The sequence below is a fragment of the Miscanthus floridulus genome, chromosome 5 (assembly GCF_019320115.1).
Source record: "Miscanthus floridulus cultivar M001 chromosome 5, ASM1932011v1, whole genome shotgun sequence".
Lineage (NCBI taxonomy): Eukaryota > Viridiplantae > Streptophyta > Magnoliopsida > Poales > Poaceae > Miscanthus > Miscanthus floridulus.
In genome coordinates this window covers 120,434,390-120,457,084 of record NC_089584.1, presented here as the reverse complement: position 1 = coordinate 120,457,084, position 22,695 = coordinate 120,434,390, and the positions used below count along the sequence as shown (strand labels likewise).

Genomic DNA, 22,695 nt, shown 5'->3' with positions numbered 1-22,695 from the left:
CCTTGGCTCAAAGGCATCACAACCACGAGCACCCGGTGCCGGAGAGCGAGGCGGAGCTAGGTACGCTTGATTGCTGGCCGTGGTGGAGCACCGGTAGCGAATTCGACCGGCGGGGCTGCGGTGGCGCTCGCTGGCGAGAGAGCAGAGCGCGTGCGGGCGGAGCAGCGAGGCAGCGCGGGAGAATGGAGTGGCAAGCGCAGTGGCTTCGGCAGATGAAGGCGGGCGCGTGGGAGAGGACGCAGGCCATGGCGGCCACGCGGCGAGCGTCGACGACGCATGGCCGCCACGTGGCGGTCGCGCCCTAGCGTGGTCGGGACGCGACGCGCGGGAACGGGCGCAGCGCAGCGCTGGGTAGGGGGGACGCGGCACTGGGCTGGGCCGAACGCGGGGCGTGCGGGAGGCGGGCGCTGCTGCAGGCTGGGCCGGCTTCGGCCGTGGGCCGAGAAGGGAGGCGGCGGCCCGCGAAAGGAGAAAACATTTTTCTCAATTTCCATTTTTAAGAAATTTTTAAATACCAGTTTTCAAATATCATTTTGAGCAAGAAAATGACATCTTTTGAAAATGTCCCAAAAATGAAAGTTGCTTAGAATTTAATTCTCTACAACTTTGCTTTTATGACCAAAGTCCAATTCTTGATAGATTTTGAATTATAAAATTAAAGTCTTTAACTCAAAACCCTAATTTTTGGAGAATTATTTTTAAAGCAAAATTTGGCAATAATTTGAATACAAACTTTGCTCCAAAAATTGTGCTAAATAATTCTAGATGATTTACAATGATAGCCAAACATGTTTTACTAACCTAGCAAGCATAATCAGGGCAAAAACAACTCTAAACAAGTGTATGCAACATTCATGTTTCACGAGCATGTTTCATATGTTTTGAAGCAGGGTTTCAGTTATTATTTACATGATTAGGCATGTATGATTAGGATGTTTGATGATGCATGATATGCATGATTTGTAGTGCCTAAATGCTGACATAACACCGGGGTGTTACAGGTTGTAAGATATCTTTCACTCAAAGTTCGTTTTAGCACTTGTAGTGCAATTCTCGTAGGTGTCAAAACTCCCGGCTGTTTTGTGTCGGAACTGCCGGAAGTTCCGGCCCAAACTATCGGGATTTCCGATTGTCACTAACATTTGATTTTGAGATTACATAGAAATTTTAAGATACGCTTATTCACCTCCCGCTCTAGGCATTGTTTAGATCCTTTCACCTTCGCTGTACAACAATGATGCGCGCATGCACCGAGTGGTAAAGATATGTAAACGACACTAAACGCTAGGCCTAAACCTAAGCGCATAAGCGCTGGTCTAATAACTAGCCTAAGAATTTGGCAAAGCACCTACACTAACACTTAATATTTCCCTAAGCACTTTTGGTTGCTAGAGCACAAATTGTTGAGCCTCAACTCTCCACACTGGGTATAAATAGCCCCAAATCCAAAAACTAGCCGTTACAACATTTTCTTGGAACGTCGGACCGATTTCGTGAGCACCGGACCAAAGGGTGTGTAGCACCGGATCGGGCTATAAGGTGCCTCTATTCAGTTCGGTTTGGTGAGCGTCGGACCAATTAGCATTAGACTATATGCTACCTTGTTTTCAGTATGTGACACTTTCGTATTTTGCGCATAACTTTTCGCTCCGAACTTCGATTTTGATGATCTTGGACTTTTTGGAAAGCTAATGAAAAGCTCTACAATTTTGCCAAATCATGGGACAATTTCAATTCATCCATCTCTTTGCCTCAACTTTAGTGGCTTCAATTTCGTTTGTGTCTTTGCGTCCGAACTTCTACTTCTTGGTGTCTTAGATTTATACCATGTCTTGCAGGTCTTCAACATGGCTTCTAATGTCTTTGTTGAAGTGTTGATCATTTGGATCACCACTTTCCCTAAGTCCAAGTCCATCTTGCATCCATTTGAACTATACCTTTTGTATACTAGTAAACAACATTAGTCCAAATGGTTACGTTGTTCATCAAACACTAAAATACAAACTTAATGGCCCATAGGGTCCAATAGGAACAGAGTGGCTGAGCTTGTCGAAGAAGAGAAGCCCAATAAGAACAGGGTGGGCTGAACCTGTCAAAGGAGAAGCCTAACCCGGACAAGGTATATCATCAGACTTTGGAAAGCAAGCCACCAACTTCGGAGCCTTGGAAACCAAGATACATGTACTGATCTGATAGGATCCGAATAGATTTCCTAGTAACAAACTAGTAAACTCATATGTAAACCGATCATGGCCCTATATATAACCTTACCCTCATACTATATAAGGCGGCCGGGGTAGGGAGCCCCCAATCGGTGCTGAAGAATACCTTGCAATTCTACATAGCTAGAACCCTGGACAAGCTCATCAGTGCCCCTGTAATTCTCGAGCATACGAGATAAGAAATCGATTCTCCATTGGGCATGTAGTGTACCATGTACCTGAACTTGTATAAATTTATGTCCTATGTGCTATCCATCATATTTCCTTCTCACAAAATCTCTAACCTACGACAGGTTCATACGATTGTTGGAGAAAGGGCACAAGGAAAAAAGATCGAATTGGCTTTCTTCAATGCTGTTCTAGCCTGTTCGCTTGATCGTTTATGTGGCTTTATAAGCCGGCTGATGCTGTTTTGTTGTGAGAGAAAAATAATGTATCATGGCTGATAAGCATGGCTGATACGTTGTTGCAAAGGACTCAAACAAAACTTTGGGGACGTGTTTCTATTTTAAGCAAATTTCTTGTGTTGAGCTTCTCTCATCTGACGCAAGATTTTTCCACGTCCATTTGAATAAAAGGTGAAGCGGAGAACTCTCAATTAGTTATCAACGTGCCTTTTAGACTGAATTGCAAATTAAATGAGATCCCGAAATGATGTTGGAAATTTATACAAATTCTCTTCATCTGCAGAATGATTCATTAGCCAATCCAAAACAATGGGTTTAAGCTATTATTAGATTGTCTCGCCTTGCCCAACGCTCGCCAGTAGCAAGCAAATTAAGGGCGGCAGCATGCAACACAAGGTGCGTGCTAGCTCGCAGGCGCCGGCAGAACTTCCAACATTATACTAACTAGATACATGCAGCTACATGCATGACGTCCCGAACGTGAACATACGGCTTTACTATGACATGCGGCAAAAAACTTAAGTAGCCAACGTGCAATATTGCCTCAGAAATTAAATATGTAGCCAAAGTTGTGCCATTTATTTATTTTTCCCTCGTTATAAAGATCTTATCCAGCTAGCTGTACGTTGTTGTGTGTCTTGTATTGCATGGCCACACATGTAACCTCTACGAAGTTGCGATCCGTTTGTTGTAGAGCACCTCCAGAATGTTGCTGTCCCAAAATAATGCTCCATATACGTGCAGTTTTCACTAGTACCCGAGTGGCAATATAATTCGTGGATCGTGGGTTCTCAGCATGCCGTTGTAGCAAACCGGCCGGCCACAGGCTCAGATGGTCGAGGGTCATCGACCTCAGCAGGCGCTGTCGTGTATTCCTACACACTGCCTACAGGGCAGCTGGGATAACAAAACTGCGTGCTTATACCGGGGCATGTGAGGCGCGCATGCCCATTCCGTCCCGTCGTGATCAGTGGCGGAGTCAGGAATTATGCTCAGGGAGCCGGCCGCCAGGAATTATATTTAAGGGAGACCAGCCAAAAGAGCCAACATGTAAAAACTAAGTGCAACTCAACTCGTTAGGTTCCTTGTGATCATCTAGTTGTGTTTTATATGATTATATTATCTAGAAGATATTAATAGATATATATAACAAGAATTTTATATAATCTCCATCTTAATATAAATAAAAAATATTAAGTCATACTACTAATTTTTTTGGTTGTGAAATATTGGGGCGGGCCATGGCCCCTGCCAGCCCCCCCTGGCTCCGCCACTGGTCGTCATACGGGTTCAGGGAAAGAAGAGGAGATCTGGGTTTAAATGCAAAAATAGAAGAGGGAGGGGGCTGCAGCGGATAACCACGACCTGCCTGCCTGCAAAGGCAAAATGCGAACGGCCCCACAGCATTTACTCCTCCCTTCACAATATTTATTTTTTTATTTAAGCGAAAAAAAAACCCCCAGCTTCCGCAGGCCCCGCTTCGGCTGGTCCGGCTAGGCACTCCTATGCCTTCTCCCTGCCTAGCGCACAGTGCTAACTTTTGATGTTTTATGCTAGGCTGAAATGGGAAACAAATTTTTCCAAATGTTACCTAATAACCGTATTATAAAAAGATCAAATCATTAACGTGCATCTCAACGAGTGAGACTTTTTTTTTGAAAAATACGAGTGAGACTATATATATGTTGCTTCTCATGGTTTCCGCTTTTCAAAATCACACAAACCACGCTGTTGGTCACTTTTCAGAATCACGCAAACCGCTTTGTTGGCCACATCAAAATCTTATCTCTATTCTCCTGCCTCATATATACTCCCAACACGCAAGGTGCAATATTTATTTTTTAAAAAAAATATTGGTGTGTGAAAAGATGGCGTTGGATCATTTTAGGTTCTGAAAGGCGTTCTGGATTTTGAGTTCCTTGTTCCAATCACGGGCCCTATATAAGATTTAAGAGGCATAATGAAGGCAACATTTGGAAGAAGCAGAATAAAAAATATTTTTTGATGAAAAAGCTAAAACTGCATTGGAAGGGAACACGTGTGTTTGAGAGGTTACTTACTCTCCAACGTTAGTTTATGAGTTTATTAAATTTATATTTATTAGCAAACGTGTCCGTACGTTGCAACGAGAGAAAAAAAATTTAAAAATTTATTGAAAATGACAACGGGAATCATCCTTGACTTCGAGTTGGCGCATTCGCGTCCTATCTGATTTCGATATGAAGACTGCAAAATAATGGCCCCAAAACAACTCACGGACACATATCTATCGAGAACAAAAAAGTAAACAAAAGATGGATCATGAGCTGGCAGAATGAAAAAAGAATTTCACACTATTTAATATTTAATTATATCCTTGGATGTACCTATCAATCTGCTTTATTATTGTTTCTCCAGCAAAGTTCCTCCTCACCGTGGAGGACAAGGCACGCCCCTAAATCCCCGGTGCCATCCACCCAGCCGCTGACACGACCACGTCTCTCAAGGAACGTGGGAGCTCCGCCATCAAGAGATTAAAGCGGTTCACCACAAAGATCCTTCGTCGCCGCTGCTACCTCAGCCAGATATGGAGGCACAACCAAAGTTGCTGACTCGTAGCATGAGGATTGCTGCTCAGGCGCTTTCATGTGTCCCGGCTTCGGAGCGGGAAGAGGTGTTGGTGATGAAGCAGATGGACTACCTCGACGGGCAGACGAGGCATTCCGCGGCGTCCAAGGACGCCTACGACAGCATTTTCGTCGACCAGCTCAACCCCTCGCATGCTGAGGCAATACGACAACTCTTCCCAGACTCACACTCACAAGGAGAGCGACCGAGGCGTCGCGCACGCCGGCGCGTGTGATCACCGAAGATGGCTATGTAGTATGATTAGCGAGTAATATCCATGATCTTCTTATGCTAGAGAGGGCAGAGCTGATTGTATAACACTAACACCCCCGCTCTAGTGTGCCATGTTCGTAACGCGTCGTTGTAACTTTTACTATTTCTCGATCTTAATACAAAGATGCGCAAACCTTTTGCGTATTCGAGAAAAAAAAAGTACCTCCTCACATACATATCTAGAGAATTGATCATGGTTTATTTTTCTCATCAAGATACATGTATCCTAACTACATCGACCCAACGAATACAATGCCAGCCATCAAAATTCTTGGAGTGCTGTTGGCCAATGGCCACAGGAGCGAGTACCGCAAGCCCCAATCCTCCCCTCTTGGAGTGCTCCTGCTAGCTGTCGTCCTGTGTCTCATTGTTTGCAGGCTTCCTCCTGCGTTCGTTGGCTGGAGCAGCAAGCCCTCCTGCGGAGCGCGCCGGCGTTGCCGCCTCCTTGTCGTGGTCAAACACAGACCGCTTGATTAGGCTCTTGATTTTGGTGCTGCTGCGTGGATGTGTGATTGCTTCTTATGCCGTCGAGTCATGAACAGTTTCTTTAAGCTTTTGCGTCGATCTTGGCTATGTCGAGAATGTCTAGTGGCGGGTTAGAGGGTCCGGCAATTACAACACATCTGAATCACGCTCCTCTGACCCTTCCGCGTCCTGCGATGACGCAGCGGCGCGGTTGCAAGCGGGCAAGACTTCTATCGTGCACGGGGCATGCTTATTGAGTTATTAAAGATACGAAGGCACGCCGAATCGGCGGCCTTCTATGCTGTCCACGTCAGTTCTTTTAATTTAGTGCGTTGGATCGAGATTCCACGGCTCACATGAAACGCGTCTCGACCGGCCAGATGAGGCAGTAACAGATGCATGGCCGATGCCTAACGCGTACATGCATACTGCTGGGGCCGTCCTCGCTTTGCATGCATGCATCGTCGATTTGTATGCACCATGGCCCCATCCAGTCCTCATTTCCACTTCTCATCCCATCCCCGTCCCCATCTCCATTCCTCCCCTCCTCTCTCTCCTCTCCGTGCGCTCTCTCTCCTCTCCGCGCTCTCGCTCTCGCTCTCGCTCTCTCCCTCGCTCCTCGTCGCCACCGCCGAGGCTCCCCGCACCCTGTGCGCGGCGCAGCGGCGTTCCCCGGCACGGCGCCATGGTGCGCCGTCCAACGCCAGTGTCCGCGGCCGCGTCCGAGCCCCTGCTCTCCCCCGGCGCTGCCTCGTCCCGCCGGTCCGCGTGTGGTCGACGAAACCCTACCTGCCTCTTCCTCTCCGTCGGCGGCGGCGGCGACGAAACTCGGCGCCTGGATCTGGCGGTACCTCACCCTCTTCCTCTCCTACCCCGACGCGGGCCGCCGCTGATGAAGGCCCGCGCGCAGGAGGCGGCGGCCACCGACGCTGTGGCAACGAAGGTACGGAACACCAACCTCGATGCGGCGATAGAGTCGCTCCTGAACGTCGAGAAGCAGATGAGGCTGGCCGGCGATGTCGCCGGCACGCGGAAGGCCGTCATCGACATCGTTGAGCTCTGCTACAAGGCCGGCGCGTGGAAGACGCTCAACGACCAGATCGTTCTCCTCTCCAAGAGGAGAGGCCAGCTTAAGCAGGTTCGGGTCTCGAGTATTCACCGCCTTGCTCTTACATCTTCGATTGGTTTCTGTAATTAGTATGTGTATGAGACCCTTTGGAGGTGCTTTAGTAATTAGTTTGCTTGTACGAAGGCAGAGCGGCCTCCGCATAACGCGCTACTGAAGTATTTTACTACCGTAACTTTGTTGTACTTTTGGTGTTGGTTCGAGGTATTGACCCCAAAACATCTGTTGAACTCTTGTCTGTTAAAAGAAACTGTACTTGAGAAAGCTTTCTGAATCGAAGTTGCCTGTTTAAACTAATATAGTGGTTGGTGGGAGTATGGTTTATCCATCCAATAAATATTTCATGCAGTTGTAATTATTAAGAAAGCTAGAAATACATGATTTCTTACTTTTATACATTCTTTCTGCTTGTAGCGGCCATTGATTTTCATAACATTTTGAGTTTTTGTTTTTTGATGATTTAGTTCTACTTAACAATGCTAACTGGTTTTCCTTTAAATGCAACGCCACTCACCATTCTTCCGCGTTGACTATGAAGCATGCGCATGATGTGCTTACTATTTTTTGCTTTACATTCCTTAGATTGCACTATGTGTGCAATCTGAATGCTCTCATCCATGGCCATAGTGATGTCTAGATGTATGCTGATGCAATTCGCTTGAACTGTTATCTATTTGGTTGTTCGTTAGGGTACTTATTTTCTTAGCATCAGCGAATAATTGCACTTCTGGAGTTTGCATTGTTCCTATCCATTGTTGAACAACCACAATGTGAAATCTTTATCTGCAACATTTTGCTTTGACCTTTAGTTGCTTGGACATACAGTTGCCAGTTCTTGAGTCTTATTCACAATCATCTTGAGCAATGTTTTGCCCATGACCAGAACACTTTAGATCAATCTATTAAGTATAATATAAGTAGTTCTTTATTACTTGCTTTCAAATGGGAGCCTATGCTGTACCAAAGCATTACTCTAACTATTTATCTTGTTTTTGCAGATTCATAAGTCATCTTTGTCTATTTGTTTACCTATAAATTGATAAGCATATAGAAAGGAACGCTAACCATGTATGCCACTTGCTACTGTTTTGTTTACTATCCACTTATATTGCTGTCACTTCTGTTTATCGCAGACCATAACTGCTATGGTTCAGAAAGCAATGGACTACATTGATTTGACACTAGACATTGACACACGCATCGAGCTAATCAAAACACTGAGCAGCGTCTCTGCTGGCAAAGTGAGAATTTTCCATCTTGATGATTTTTTATTCCTTTTAAGATTCCTTGTTTTTATGTGTGTAATCTGACAGTTGTTCATCTGCAGATTTATGTTGAGATAGAGAGAGCAAGATTGATCAAAAGACTTACTAAAATCAAAGAGGAGCAGGGACAGATTGACGAGGCTGCTGATTTGATGCAAGAAGTTGCTGTAAGTTTGCACTGCACTAGAATTGAGGACATGTACTTCCATATTATGTGACAATGTTTCTGTCATTCTTTAGTACTGTTTGTCGGTTCTGACCATCCATGACTGTTACTACCAAGTTGTTTATCAGGTCGAAACATTTGGTTCCATGGCCAAGACAGGAAAAATTACTTTTATTCTTGACCAGGTATTATGGCCGATCTATTATGTTAAGCACTTTGTATTCTTACTAAAATGCTGATTCATGCAAAACTTTCTATTATTGTTGTCACAGGTCCGGCTATGCCTAGATCGGCAAGATTATGTCAGAGCACAAATTTTATCAAGGAAAATTAGTGCTAGAGTATTTGAAGCAGACCCATTGAAGGGAAAAAAACCCAAAGGAAGGGGACAATATTGTTCAGGATGCTCCTGCAGACATTCCATCCCTACTAGAATTGAAGCGCATCTACTATGAACTGATGATTCGGTATGTGATGCTTCTCAATCTTTAATGCACTACTGGCGTGCTATTTGATTAGTCAGGTGTCATCTTGAAATTGGGAAAAGCTTTTATTGCATCCGCGCAATTTTTATTCGTGATTTGGCTTTGGTTCCGGTCCAGGAGCCTGCTCTGAGGACATCCGGTGAACATGCCTAGGATTTGCACACCACTTGGGCTTCCTCAGCTTATGGTTTCAGTCTCTCCTCCATGCTATACTCGCGACGGCAGCTGCGTCTGATGCTGATGCTCCTTGGCTCTGAAGCCCAGGTGAGTTCCCACATCCTCCTCTTCTCTTGCTCCTCATTAGGCGTTGCAGCCCATCCCCTCTCCAGCAGACGACCGGAATTGTAATGTCAAATTGTGTTGGTTTCAGAAAGAGGGACATAGAGGATAAGCAAGATTGCTTTGCTGGGGATTCTTGTTGATCTTGGGGGACAACTCCATCTGCCTTCCTCACCTTTGGGTACTGAAATCTGTGCTATGGTTTGTTGCTCTGTATGCTAGATTTTTGCTGCCTGTAGTTTAAGTGTTCGATTAAATGCCTATTCAAGTTGTGATCCCGACAGCCTCCACAGCCCTACTTCATACGGATCAAATATGAGCAACAGCGTTATCCTAAAATGCTGAAAGACATGTCTTGAAAAATTAATTTATAGGTGTTTCTTGTTGATGACTGATATCTGGCATCCACTAAAAGGGAAAACTTTTATTGAAAATTAGTTACTTCCTGACATTCATAATCAACAAATAGTTGTATTACTATTTTTTTTATTACTCTTGGATTTCTAAGTCTCCAATCTCGATTCATGCTCACAGCTGGTCTCTCCCTAAACTAGTGTCACATGGACACTCACTCATTTCTACTAAAAGGGTGCCATTGCTAATTTGAGCACGAACCTCACCGACCACATAATATGAATGCCTTATCTATTTTGTTCTTCTTCTAGGCTTCATGCTTATAAAGCTCCAATTGTTTTATCAGTGAAAATTTTTCTGTTGAGACGGCTTTCTAGCTTCTCAACATGTTTTGGTGTTCACAGCCTATATCTGCACTTATCTTTCGTTGCCTCCATATCAATGCTTAATTGCTGGCTTCTATGAAGGTACCTAATACTGAATATGATGAGCGCAAAGGAAGAATATCAATTGGACGGCTGCATGCAGGAGAACTTCAGCGTGGCATGGAGGCCAAGGTATAGAATCTGCTCTGCTTGTGCATGTTTTGGCATAATAATGTGAACATGAACATTCCTGGTTAGAAAGTTATATAAAACGTGGTAGTATCACAGGCAGGCTTAGCCAAAGGGGAGATTGAAATTCCTGCTGAGTGAAAATAACCATTTACAGTGAGGTATTATATGGTTCTTTACTACATATATGTTGGATAAAGTATTACTGAGTCGATGCCACAATGCTGGTAAATTTCATTTCCAATATAATAAAATGTATAGCATTTTTTATGAGTACCTGAGTTTTGCCTTCTCTATTTGAGACTGGCTGCCTTATGATTCATCTCAAATTTCTTGAGGAAGTCTGCGAGTAAAGCAAATCATTATAGATATGAAGGCACGCCGAATCGGCGGCCTGTTAGAGTGTTCACAGTACGTTCTTTTTATTTGATGCGTTAGATAGAAATTCTACGGCACAGATGAGACGCGTCAGAACTAGGCCTTTCTCCCTGTATGGACGCATTGAATGTAGCAGAGGAGATAGATTCTCGACATGCAGCCGGTGCCTAATTAAGTACGGTGATCGGCACGCACGTCAGTACTGATTCACCGACCATGCACTTAATGCATCCGTAGTTTTTGTTTCGTCCTTTCCACTGTTCCAGCGCCGGAAATCCCGTCCCCAAACCTCGCCATCATTCAATCGCCGGTGCCTTTTGTATTCTTCATGCTACGGACTTCCCCGGCTGCAACGTCGCCAGCGGCTCTGCCCCCACCCCACCAGCTGGCACTGCCCCCTCCCCTCCTTCTGGTACTGGCGCCGACGAGGGGCCCCCTTGCATCCAGTGGTGGCCACCCTCCCCATCCCTCCCTCTGGTGATGAGGAGGACCCGTGCAGGGGCGCCGTGGATTGATCCTCTTTGAGCTCTGGCCTTCATCCTCCACCCCATCGATGGCGTCAGCGGCCCTCACGCTGCCGGTGGTGTCTCTGCGTCTGTGTGCCGTGGTTGGTGGCAGCACTGACGGGCGGATCCCCTGGCTTCCCCCGTAGGAGGCCGGATGCATCGACGGCGGGTGGCCAGTGCTCCGAAGCTGCTCCTCCTCTTCTGTGATGGCGTGCCCAGGCCTGCACGCTCGGCGTTCCCTGGTGGCGTGGTCTCCTCCGACGGCGGTGTCATCAAATCGCGTTCTCAACCAGGATGGCTTGGCTCCCCGGCACCTCCTCCTTGAAGACCCCGACCGAGAGCATTCTCTCTTCCGTCGTCTCCACCTCGAGGACCCTCCTTTTCATGCTCGTCGCAGGCCTCCTCCCCCTCTCCGGCGTCCGCTCACTCCCCGCCCTCGCCTGCGCTCCCGCACCGACCCAGCAACTCCAAGAAATCGAAGAGCAAGATGAGGAGGTGCGAATGTATTCAGGCAATTCTGAGCCGCAATCCTGGCGACGTGGACGCGCTCAAGTGCGCTCTGTACGCTAAGATGAGGCGCGCGGATTGGGGCGGGGCGCTGCGGTACGCGTGACGGCTACGTGACGCCGAGCCCAGCGAGGTGGAGTGGCGGCTGATGGTGGCGCAGCTGCACGAGCTCAAGGGGGACCTCGCCAAGGCTGAGCGTCAGTTCAAGGAGCTCCTGGCAGAGGAGCCCCTCCTCGTCTGGGCTCTCCATGTGGGTATAGCATACATCCTCTTTCTAATCTATTCAGTAGCTGCAATTTGCCTGCAATTCTTCGTGTTGGTGTGGTTACTGCTGGCGTCGCAGTTGATGTGGTGATCAATGGTCAGTTATTGGATCATATATGTTTCAGTCTTTCAGACACTGGGAATTAAAGATGGTACCAGTAGCAATTGAAATACGGCATTACTGGTGAGGGGACGAGAAGCAGTGCATATAAAATTCTGCAATTTGCTGCAAGTTGTTTCTAAGCTATGCTAGAGTTGTCCCTAAAAGTTCACAGAAAGTTGTCTTGATGGCTTGATGCTTGACGTTCTCCAAAAGGAAAAGAATATGCTTTTTTCCATACCTTAGGCAGCTGGCTCCACTTGCTAGCAATTTCTAATATAAAAGAATCCAGGGGGAGGTTCATGCCACAGCCTAACTCTTAATAGTCGCATAATGGAATATTCATTAAGATGGTAGGAAGTACTAACTATGCAAGGGGGCTGTTGTCAGCATTATATTGTAGATATAGAGTGTTGTATACTGATTAGGTTAGGCTTCGTAAATTTAACAGACTAGGTTTTACAAAAACTGACTGTGCTAAGTGTTGCAATTTTTACTTGATTGATTGCAACCATAATATACTTCTTGATTTCATGAGGAATGAAGCAGAGCCAGTTCTTTACTACTTGACGTGTCTGCTTGACATTTTGTGTTCAGCCATGAGCAGCAAATTCTCAACACCAATGTTGTCTTAGACTTTTAAAACTTGCTCTTTATTAGAATCCCATCCTTGTGACATTCTCTAAGTGATTAGTAGTTCCTCATGTCTGGTAACAACTCGCACTCTTGCTGTCTTGCAGGGACTTGCACTATGTATGCAGAAGAAACTTGAAGGCCCTACTGTTTTTGAAATGCTTGAGAATGCTTTGCAGCTTGCAACTTCAGAGAAAAGGGTCCTGGAAGAGCGCAACATAAAGCTTTTGATCGCACAAATGCATGTTGTCATGGTAACATTTATTCAAATAGGATGGAAATCTGAGATCCATGACAGTTTTTGGTGTCTAAATGCAAGTTTTGATGGCACAGGGTCAGTTGGATGTTGCATCTGAGAAACTACAAAATCTTATAAATGAGGATCCTCGAGATTTTTCGGTCTCATCTTTGCCAGGTACTCTTTGTTATTTTGCGGAGTTTGATTTGTTCTGAAGTACCTTCGTTTTGACTTTGAATGTGCATCTTGTCTGTCTATGGTGTTGGTTCTGCAGGGCATTGTGTATGCACTTTTAGACAGAAAAGAAGACGCAGATAAGCTAGTTTGATATTTACAGAAGCCTTGTGCCGAATAAATTCCCATATAAGAGTTTTATCAGTGATGTTATACTAGCGGCTAGAATGGAGTCACATGATCGGCTACAAAAGGAATTTGAATCTGAGTTCCAAACTGAAGAAATGATACATTAAGATTTCAATTGATGAGGCCCACATACTCCTGGTAGGATAAATAGTTGCATAGTGATGTGCACTGAAACACACCGGCCTTATAAATGAAATACAACACAGTAAAGCATAGTGAAAAGAGGTTTCTCCTATCAGGCTATCACCAATTTTCCTCATTTCCTCTCCCTCTCAGTCTCTGCAGACATTTCTCAGTAAAATATAATATAGCGAAGAGCAAACTCTGCTTGAAGTTAAAAAGCTGTAGTAGCCAACCAGATGGATTGAGTTGTTGCTGTACAAATGTAGAAATTGTAAAGCTTATGTTTCGTTCCTTCTTTTTGTACTATCAGCATAATGGTGAAATTGTAAAGCTTATGTTGCTGTCAGTCATGGAGCGCAAGATGCGGTCTAGCGGCATGGAGCGCCTCATCTGGGCGCGCACCCACCACCACGTCAAGGACTCGGAGAAGCACGTGCTCGCGCGTAAGGCGCTTATGCAGCGCGTCCGGTCCTAGGATCTCGGCAAGAAGCTCCGCGAGATCCTCATCAAGAAGATCAGGTCAGGGCCACCCTCCCATCGAGACTCCCCTCCCATCTCCACCAATACCTGTACCTGTTAGCGCAACGCTTCTGTAGTTCTGTGTGCTTGTGCTTGCCATCTCTTGCCGGTTGATTTGTTGATCAGACATTAGTGGGTTGCGGTGATGAATTGGAATGTGTCCTATTGCGATCGCCAAGTGCTCGACGAAATGCTTGGTGAAGTTCTATTTACCACGCTTAGTGGAATTGAGTGGGTTTGCGGATTGAGTTGCGCTGAGGAGAATTTTGACTTCTGAGCGCAGTTTCACGCTGGTCCAGGGGGCTGGATTGGAAGGCTTGTGTGAGCTGAGAATCCATAGTTCAGATGGAATACTTTCATTTGCACCCAACTCATCCTTAGCTCACTTAGACATCCACTAAACAGGTGCGCTGTATGGTAGTACCAGGATGTTGAACATGCTACAAATTTAGGAGCCTTTTGGTAGATATTTTCATGGCATGTGGTGATCCAACTTATTAGGTTGCACAGGTTTGTGTCACTAATTTGATATTGCATCTTTATCATATTTGTTGCAAATTTGGCACTCCATCCTTTTTATATACCTTTGGTATTATATCTAGCTGATTTAGGCTTGATTCTTTTAATCCCTTTTTATTATGTTATATAATCGCTAGAATTTGAGCTCCATTAGCAAAGTTCTGGGTAATCTCTTTTCTTGTCTGTTAAAAAATGCCTAATAAGGTGAAATTTTTATAAATAGTAGAGTGCCTGCACACACTGCCCTCAGATCAGAGATTTATAAATTCCATGTGTTCACAATCAGAAGTGGAGAAAATAGCTAACCTATGACCCGAGTGTATGATCCAATAATGAATTCAATATTTTTTGTGACCCTACTGAACATAAGAGTCTAACTGGTTGGTTTTGCTCCTTATGAATATCAAAGTAATTCATAAGTTACAAATTACTTGATCTGAAATTAGCTCCATACATGTCACATTGATTAAGAGAGTTGTCCCCTTTTCAGATAGTAATAGAGTTATCCCGTGAGAAGTGTTATATTTCATCTTAAGTGTTATATTAATTCTAAAGACTTCTGTACCTTTTTCTCGCTGAATTTGTCTAGTGAGTAGTGAATGTAGATGCATATGCCAATGAACTTTCTTGGTGCCTCAATACATTTATGTAAAATATTGCATTTCCTGATGTCATGTATTTTCAGCATATATTCCTGTACACAGTTCATACTACCTTGCAAGTTGCATTGCCCATATACTATCTGAGTTCTGATAGGCAGCCAGTAGCCCACTATTTTTTAGTCTAACCTGCTAGAATGTTCTTGATGAATTGACCAGTTGCAAGTAGCTTACAAATCCAAGAACTAATAAAAAGGCGCACACTGAAATGTAGAATAGCATCCCAGAGTTTACCCTTTTGTTTATTTTATAATCATGAAAATATGTTACTAATTTACAAGTGAACATTCATTGCACAGAAGAATTGTCGCATTATACAGTAGCATTCGTATATAGTGTGATACAATAGCATTTTATCTTAGGTCTGACCTGTGTGGGTTGTGATCATAGCTGTGGTCTCATATTTGATTAGTTATCATGGTTATTATTGGTTATGACCACGTTGCCACATTCTGATCCATCATTTAGGTGTCTGAGAATGTGGTGCAAATAGTCACTGTTGGTGATATGTCAATACAACACTAATCTTTTGGAACTATGTTGCTGTTTACCTTTTATTTACTATTTTTGCTTCATCAGCAAACTAATACGGTATAGGCGGTTGGTGTGTACCTTCATTGTTTGCATGAACCGTTCTCTTTATTCATTGGGAAATGATTTGCTCTATGCAGGGGCCAGTGAGGGCATCAGGACATTGGCCGTTTACCGGTAGCATTTGTGTGTGGTTGCTCCGTTTTGAGCTAAGCGTTTAGTGATGTGGGATACTTCATTGATGGATCTGTAGTGCAGTTTGAGAATAACCTTGAGCAAAAAATCTTTTGCTATATTGCATGGACGACAGATTGATGATTAAACTATTGTTTTTTTATTGTACAACTTAGTATCTATGTGGATTTAATTGCTGTTGGTGCTTGACTTATGTGCGTGCAAATGCTGTATGAACAAAGTGTGGCAATGCTTAAACCATGGTACACGAGATGACTGGAAGAAAACAGAAATGAAAAATCTCATTTCTGAAAAATGTTTTACACAAGTGATATCGTTTACAGGTTACGACAAGTACACAAGTGAAAAATGTTTTACACAAGTGTGGCAATGCTTAAACCATGGGAATCATCTCAATACATGTTCCTATGCTCATTCCAAGCTTATCTAACTTTGCAAACTTCCCCTTCTCTACCTGTATCTTGTCTTCCTATTCCATCTTTTTCCAAATCTCTCTCTTTTAAAAAAAACAAGTCAGGCAGGAGAGAGTTGCCGATTATATTAAAAAGTAGATGAAGCCCAGACTCAAAATAAACATATACAACTTCGGACAGTTGGATTGAGACATCAATACGCACCGAAACCCCAGCTCAAGGAAAGAGAAAAAGAAAAAAAACACTGGTTGGTCGGAAAAGAGACATTGACACTAGCCTTTTGTAATGGTGGAGCGGTCATTGGTCCTAGCGCAGTCCACTATTTAGTCTGGCGCGGAGACCAATAAAAGGAGATCGGCAGGATTTTTACACGCACGAAACGAGCAGTGTCCGAAGCCATTCCCTAAGGTATCCTAGAAATTTACTAAGTGAGTTTGAAAGCACTGGACATCTTCACCTACGCAGGGTGGGTCGACAGCAGGTGGACACATTTGATGCCTCCTCTTCATGTTACCATCAGATAAAAACAAGTCGGACAGGTGGACACATTTAATGCCTCTCCTCCTTACCATCAAATAGAAATAATTCACCGACCATGCAGGACCATTTGTACTTACACATGCATCCATGCATCTAAGACACTGGCTTGGATTGTGTGCACGTTGCTCCCGAGATGGTCGGTAGTTGGGGTTGGTCGCCATAACTATAGCTACCATAATTGCATCAGCATGCATGCTTGCCCGCACTCTTTTTTGGGCTATTGTCGGAACCTTGGCTTGCAACCGTATTAGTCATTAATGGCCTTGGACATCGCTCACCTCGAACGCATAGGACGTGCATTCATGCATATCCTGTTTGTGCATTATTGTGCCGTATTGCTGGCAGATACGCCATCCATAGGTGTCACGCGTGTCGTAGTGTGCATGGGCTACTCATTCTTGTTACAGAGTTAGGTCTGCACTGTGGCTTTGTGCTCCGCGTTCGCCCGTGAGTCACGTCAGCAGTGACCCACGTCTCCTCATACCCCTTTTCTGCGCTCTTGTCGGACCCTTGCCCTGCAGTCGTACTACTCAGTAATGGTACCGCACGCCACTCGCCTCGAACGCGCCGGATTTGGTCGATTCGTTCATAGTGATCCCGCGCAGAAACCCTAGTGAACCGCGCTAGGACCACAGACCGCTCCTACCTTTATAAGCAGAGCCTGGCTTAGCCATTGGTATCACCGCTCGGCGCACTTTAGCTCGCTTAGGTTTTCCCTTTGAGCAAGCTTTTTGCTCAGCCCTTCTTTGTAGCCACCGCCAGAAATGGCAGGAGCCTGGGTTAGTAGTTACTGCCTGAACGTTGAGGGTTTTCCTAGAATCCTGCATGCCACCCTACAAAAGCTCGGAGTCAAAGATCGTCCCGAGTATGAGGGCCGTGAGTATGAGAAGCATGGCACCGATCGGTGTGAGGTTACCGTCTACATTGGGAAGAGTGAAGAGTTCCCCGACATCACCGAAGCCTGGAGTGTGACCGCAACCGGGTTTAGCTTCACCGACACCTACCAGGTTATGGCCCGCAAAGCCTTGCGGTACCTTTGCCAGCTCTATGAAGAGCCCATTGCCCGTACCCCCATGAGGTTCTTTCCACCCTTGGATAGGAATCGGCAAGCATGGACGGCTCGCATGGAGGCTTTGCAAGGGCGGGATGCGCAAGAAGATAGTCCTACCATGGTGCACTTGACCACGTACCTGCTTGCTCTGGATGAGCAGTATGACCGGCAAGCCTTGGAGCTAAGGGCGTGCCTCCGGCGCGCCGAAGAAGCCGAGATCTTCACTCGGATGCTCCAGGTGCAGCTCGCCGAAGCGCATGCCAGTGCTGCAGCTGCTGAGAGCCGGGAGACTGCCATGTCAGAAGCTCTGAAGGAGGCCGAAGATCGGCATGTTCATCAGCTGGGTGAGGCCTATCTGTTCACTAGGGCCAAGCGGAGGACGCTGGTTGATGAAAGGCAGGATGCCCCGATCTTGGAGGGGATCCCTATCCACCCTCCTGAAAGAAGGAGAACCGGTGATGCAGAACCGCCAGCACCTCCACCTTCGGAAGTGTTAGAAGTAGAACCCTTGGTTTCTCTCACTCAGCCATTGCCACGAGAAGATGCTAGATCCATAGACAGGGCGGTAGAAGAATCCACCGAGCACAGGAATAAAGATGCATGGTTCCAAGGTAGATTAGTTGCTTTGGGATGCTGTACCCGTAGTAGTAGTGCTTTTCGTCGCTGTCCTCCTATATTGTACTCTTGCCGTTGTTGTCGTTCGTAGTTGTTGGATGCGTGTTGTAGTTTCGCCTAAGGGGAGTGGATCCTAATTCACTTTTTGGTAAACCCTACTTGTGTTGTAGTTTTTGCTATTTCCACCTATAATGTAATTCTACCCAATATTGTGCTTTAAATCTAAGTGTGTTAGTTGCTTGAGCCCAACTCCATCAAATACTTCTTTCCACTAACATGTCATTGATTTGCTGGCCTAGAATAAGCACCATGTAACGACAACCAACCTCTATGTTCGTTTACAATATTGAGACCAACCTTCCGTACCAACACGATGAGAAAACATATTAGACATACGAGCCATATTTCTCAAAATTTTCCTATACCAAGCACATCAACCGCAGCGAAGCAGCGGGCAGCATTAAAATCAAGCCTATGAAGAAAAGAAGGTAGACTATGAATCATATCTCCTTCCTGTTGCAGCTTTATGGTTACAGTACAAGCTTTTTTATGAAACATGTCCTTACTTACTGCATTGAACCTGGACTTGCTTATTTCTCTAAACTCCGAGTTATCTAAGTTACCTGCTTATGTACATTAGCTGCTATTAACTATCCTCTAATTGAACATGTACTTGTTCTCATAGTTAACTGCTTATGTGAATTGACTTGCTTGTGTTTTCATATGCCGAAAAGAACCATGCAGGAAAATTGTTGTCCACCAGCTGATAAGTAATAGATGATTGGGTTTGTTGCTCTATAATACTTAGCCATTTTAAATTTGGACAATGAAATTGTTGTCCACCAGTTCATAAGTAATAGATGATTCAGTTTGTTCCTCTATAATACATAGTGATTTTAATTTGGTTGAGTAACAGCTATGTCCACATCTAATAGGATTCACATTTAATAAAAGTGCCAATATTTTCCTTCAGTTGAACAGATTTAGAGCTATTTCATTGCAGGCAATATTTGTTGGATGGTTGACAGAATCGCACTGGAGAAGGTATATGCTCTTAACTCTACTCTTATGTTGGACTACTTTCTTACTGTCAATACAACTTGTTTAAATATGTTAATTTGCAATCCCATTACATAATTAGGACAACTAGCCCCGCCGGCGGCGGCGGCGGCTAGGGTTAGGGTTTCGGGCAACAGTGAGCTAGCACCTCTTCTTTTTCTCCTATTGTTTTTATTCTGTCATTTGCTTACATTAATTAATTTCTGGGTAGTAGTATCTTGTGCAAATACAGTTGAATTATTTCCCTGGTGGTATAAAGTACCTAGCAGAGTGTATTCATATATTTAGGCAATTACGCTTCCTTTCTTCTCAAAGTATTTGAGACATTGATGTGATTCTAGGACCAGTGATTCAGACCATAAAAAAAGGATACTCTGTAGATATAACTTGCTGGTGACCTGGTGTAGCTGCAAATAAACATGTACATTGTCTTCAGTTTCAACTTTCAATCAATTGCACAACTGAATCGCCTTTCAGAAGCATAGTGAATATGTTGGTGACATAGTGAAACCTTTTTTTTGTAACTAGGATTCAGTTTTACATTAGATTCACCCAGATTCTGGTGGTACGCAATCTTTCCTCGCATCCTTTTGCCTCGTTATTGCCTCATTAGAGGGGATCCTAAAAAACAGATGGAATAGTTGAACTTGGGTGTGCTTCAGCTTAGGTACAGTGATGAACACATACAGTTTGGTTATCCTGTGCTTTTGGATCTTGCATCTTTTTTAACCACAGTGCTTACTACCAGTTTCCTAATAGAGTACTTACTAAATCTTAAAGGACTCATCGCTTCAATCTGAAGGCATTTTCAACCTGAAGGATACAACCAAATGGGATGCTTGGAAGGTTATTATAGGTTTGTTCAGATTTATTCCGGATGTGCTATTTTCCCCTCTGACCAAACTCTGAATTGACGCTTATACATCGTTGCAACTTTTGCACCTGAACAGGGAAATCCAAGGAGGATGCGACGACTGATTACATCACCAAATGTACTTCATGTGTAAAATTGTTGGAGCAATTAAGTAGCATACAGGTAGCTTGCAGCACCATGACTATGTCATCATATTTTTACTGTCTTGCATATTATCTGCCTGTGAGATCAATGAAGTTGGTCTCGTAGCTTGCACCACCATGACTATTTCATCATATTTGTACTGTCTTGCATATTATCTGCCTTTGAGATCAATGAAGTGGGTTCGGCTGAGAAGAATGCTGTCTCATGTGGCTTCTTAATGAAACTTTTCAAGGCATTTTGGATTTCATAGTTTTTCCAGTCAGCCCCTACTGAAGGTAACAGATACTCTGTCCTCTGTTTTGATCTTCTCGATCTACTTTGCCAAATTTCAGATCATTTGAAGTCAGTGCAAGGTTGAACTTTTGTTTATCTAAGAGATGTCAAACACTAAGAGCAAGGATGAATTTTTTCCATGTATCGTTCTTTCCAGTTTTGGGCTGAAATGGGATGAAATTGTGTCTTAAAGGTAACAAGAGTGTATCCTTACTGTTTGTAATGGTTTTGGCTTGAAAATAACTACAAATAATGATGCACCGGACAAGAAATTTCGGAACCTTGAAACCTCTTTTTTGTCTTGACAGTGATAAATTAAATTTTTGAGACACTGAAATGGCCAGATGGTGCCTTTCTTATTCGTTGATTTAACAACTCCAATTTTGAAGCATCTTATATTGTTTCCTTTCTTTTTTTAGACAAGAGGTCTCCCCTGCTTTTATATTTCAAAAAGCAAATAACGGTTCTGTATTGTTTCCTTTCTTTCAACCAAACTATGTACCTAATTCAGGTTGGCTCCTTGCGATTGGAACCATTTTCAGGATACCTTGGTCAATAATGTTTGGTGAGCTTTCTGCATATTCAGGGAAAATTTATTACTTTGGTTGCCTTTCACAACTTCGCTTTGCTTATATATCAACATCTTTTCTTTTGGAAAAAAAAGTTTTAGACTCCAGTTCAAGCCTCCGAGGTAATGGAGCGCTGCTGATGACAAGGGGTGGTGGGAGTGGATCCAGCGATGGAGCGCTGCTGATGACGAGCTACTGAATTGAGCAAAGGAAGGATCAACAATGCAGTGAAGGATGTGAGGAGGAAGGGAAAATGATGACTCTACAATCAAGATGTAACGATAGTACATTTTCCCACCAGTTCAGTCCATTAGCATGCCCGTTTTTCTCCTTATCCTGGAGTTAGCATGCATGTGCATTGAAGGCTCTGTTTCTAAAATAGTGTGATACACAATTAATTTTTAATTCTGCCAGGATCTGAGATGCACGACATGAAGGCTCTATTTCTGAATAGTGTGATACTGCTTTATAAAAAGAAATATGTGCCACCATTAAAAAGGTAGTATGATACTCCTGCTACTTCAATTGTCATTTGATTTCTAGAACCAAATAGCATCTGATGTTGTATTCTCTTGGATCAACTTAAATCCTCCTATAATTCTGTTAGATAGATGGTAGGTAAGTTCTTGGGATATTATATTTCTTTAAGCCTATGTTGGTCTTCACATGTGATCTCCTTGGTGCCCAGATATCTGCCTAGAATTGTAACGAAGTGTTTTTGACAAATGAAAATGCTTTGTTATAGATGTGACCACTAATGTTGGAAAATGTTATTGTTCATATTTTGATCAGGTGAGATGGACTTCCTTTTTACCTTTTCTTTTTACGTGAATCATAAATATATCTCATTTAATTTTCTGTGAATCGTAAATATATCTCAGTGATGCTTAACAACTTGGCATATATGCCTTTTGGTTATTTGATTTGTATGATTATATGTTGCCGTAGCATTAGCACAGTCATTATTTGTATGGAAGCCAAATTGGAAAATTCTAAAGGGAAACCAATTCGAACATACAAAAAAGTAAAAAAAAGCAAAAAAAAAGGATTAGATAAAATAATGTTGTGTCCATGATTTGGCGAGTTTGCCCATGAGCCCATGAACCAAACAAGTCTATTTAGGGGCTGCAAAACTCTTATCCAATTATTTTACCTGTAGAAAACAAAGAGAGAACATCCAACCGTGCAACCCAAATGTTAAATGACTACTAGAATTGCTCAAAAAGAGTTGACCACTGCTCCCTCCAATCCAAATTATAGTTTATTTTGCTTTTTTCCTAAGTCAAACTTCTCTACCGTGAACAAATTTATTTTGCTTTTTTTCTAAGTCAAACTTCTCTACCGCTACAAATAGTTATGCATGCATAGGTTCATGCAGCGGGCGAGGTGATTGATGGCAGCGGGTGACCCTGGTCTGGT

The 22,695-nt window shown here is 43.8% G+C and overlaps 2 long non-coding RNA genes and 1 pseudogene across 3 annotated transcripts; all 3 read left to right on the top strand.

The window, feature by feature from the left end:
• Positions 1 to 6,659: 6,659 nt before the first annotated feature.
• On the top strand, positions 6,660 to 13,281 carry LOC136455238 (uncharacterized; annotated as a pseudogene).
• On the top strand, positions 13,282 to 15,819 carry LOC136453309 (uncharacterized). 2 transcript variants are annotated; one of them, XR_010759002.1, is made up of 3 exons: positions 13,282 to 13,330; positions 13,663 to 13,834; positions 15,684 to 15,819. It is a non-coding gene; the product is annotated as an uncharacterized lncRNA (long non-coding RNA). The 2 variants fall into 2 exon arrangements; XR_010759003.1 differs by having other exon boundaries at positions 13,626 to 13,834.
• A 4,546-nt stretch (positions 15,820 to 20,365) lies between these two features.
• On the top strand, positions 20,366 to 21,432 carry LOC136453308 (uncharacterized). Its single transcript, XR_010759001.1, has 3 exons — positions 20,366 to 20,452; positions 20,767 to 21,272; positions 21,372 to 21,432. It is a non-coding gene; the product is annotated as an uncharacterized lncRNA (long non-coding RNA).
• The last annotated feature ends 1,263 nt before the right edge of the window (positions 21,433 to 22,695 follow it).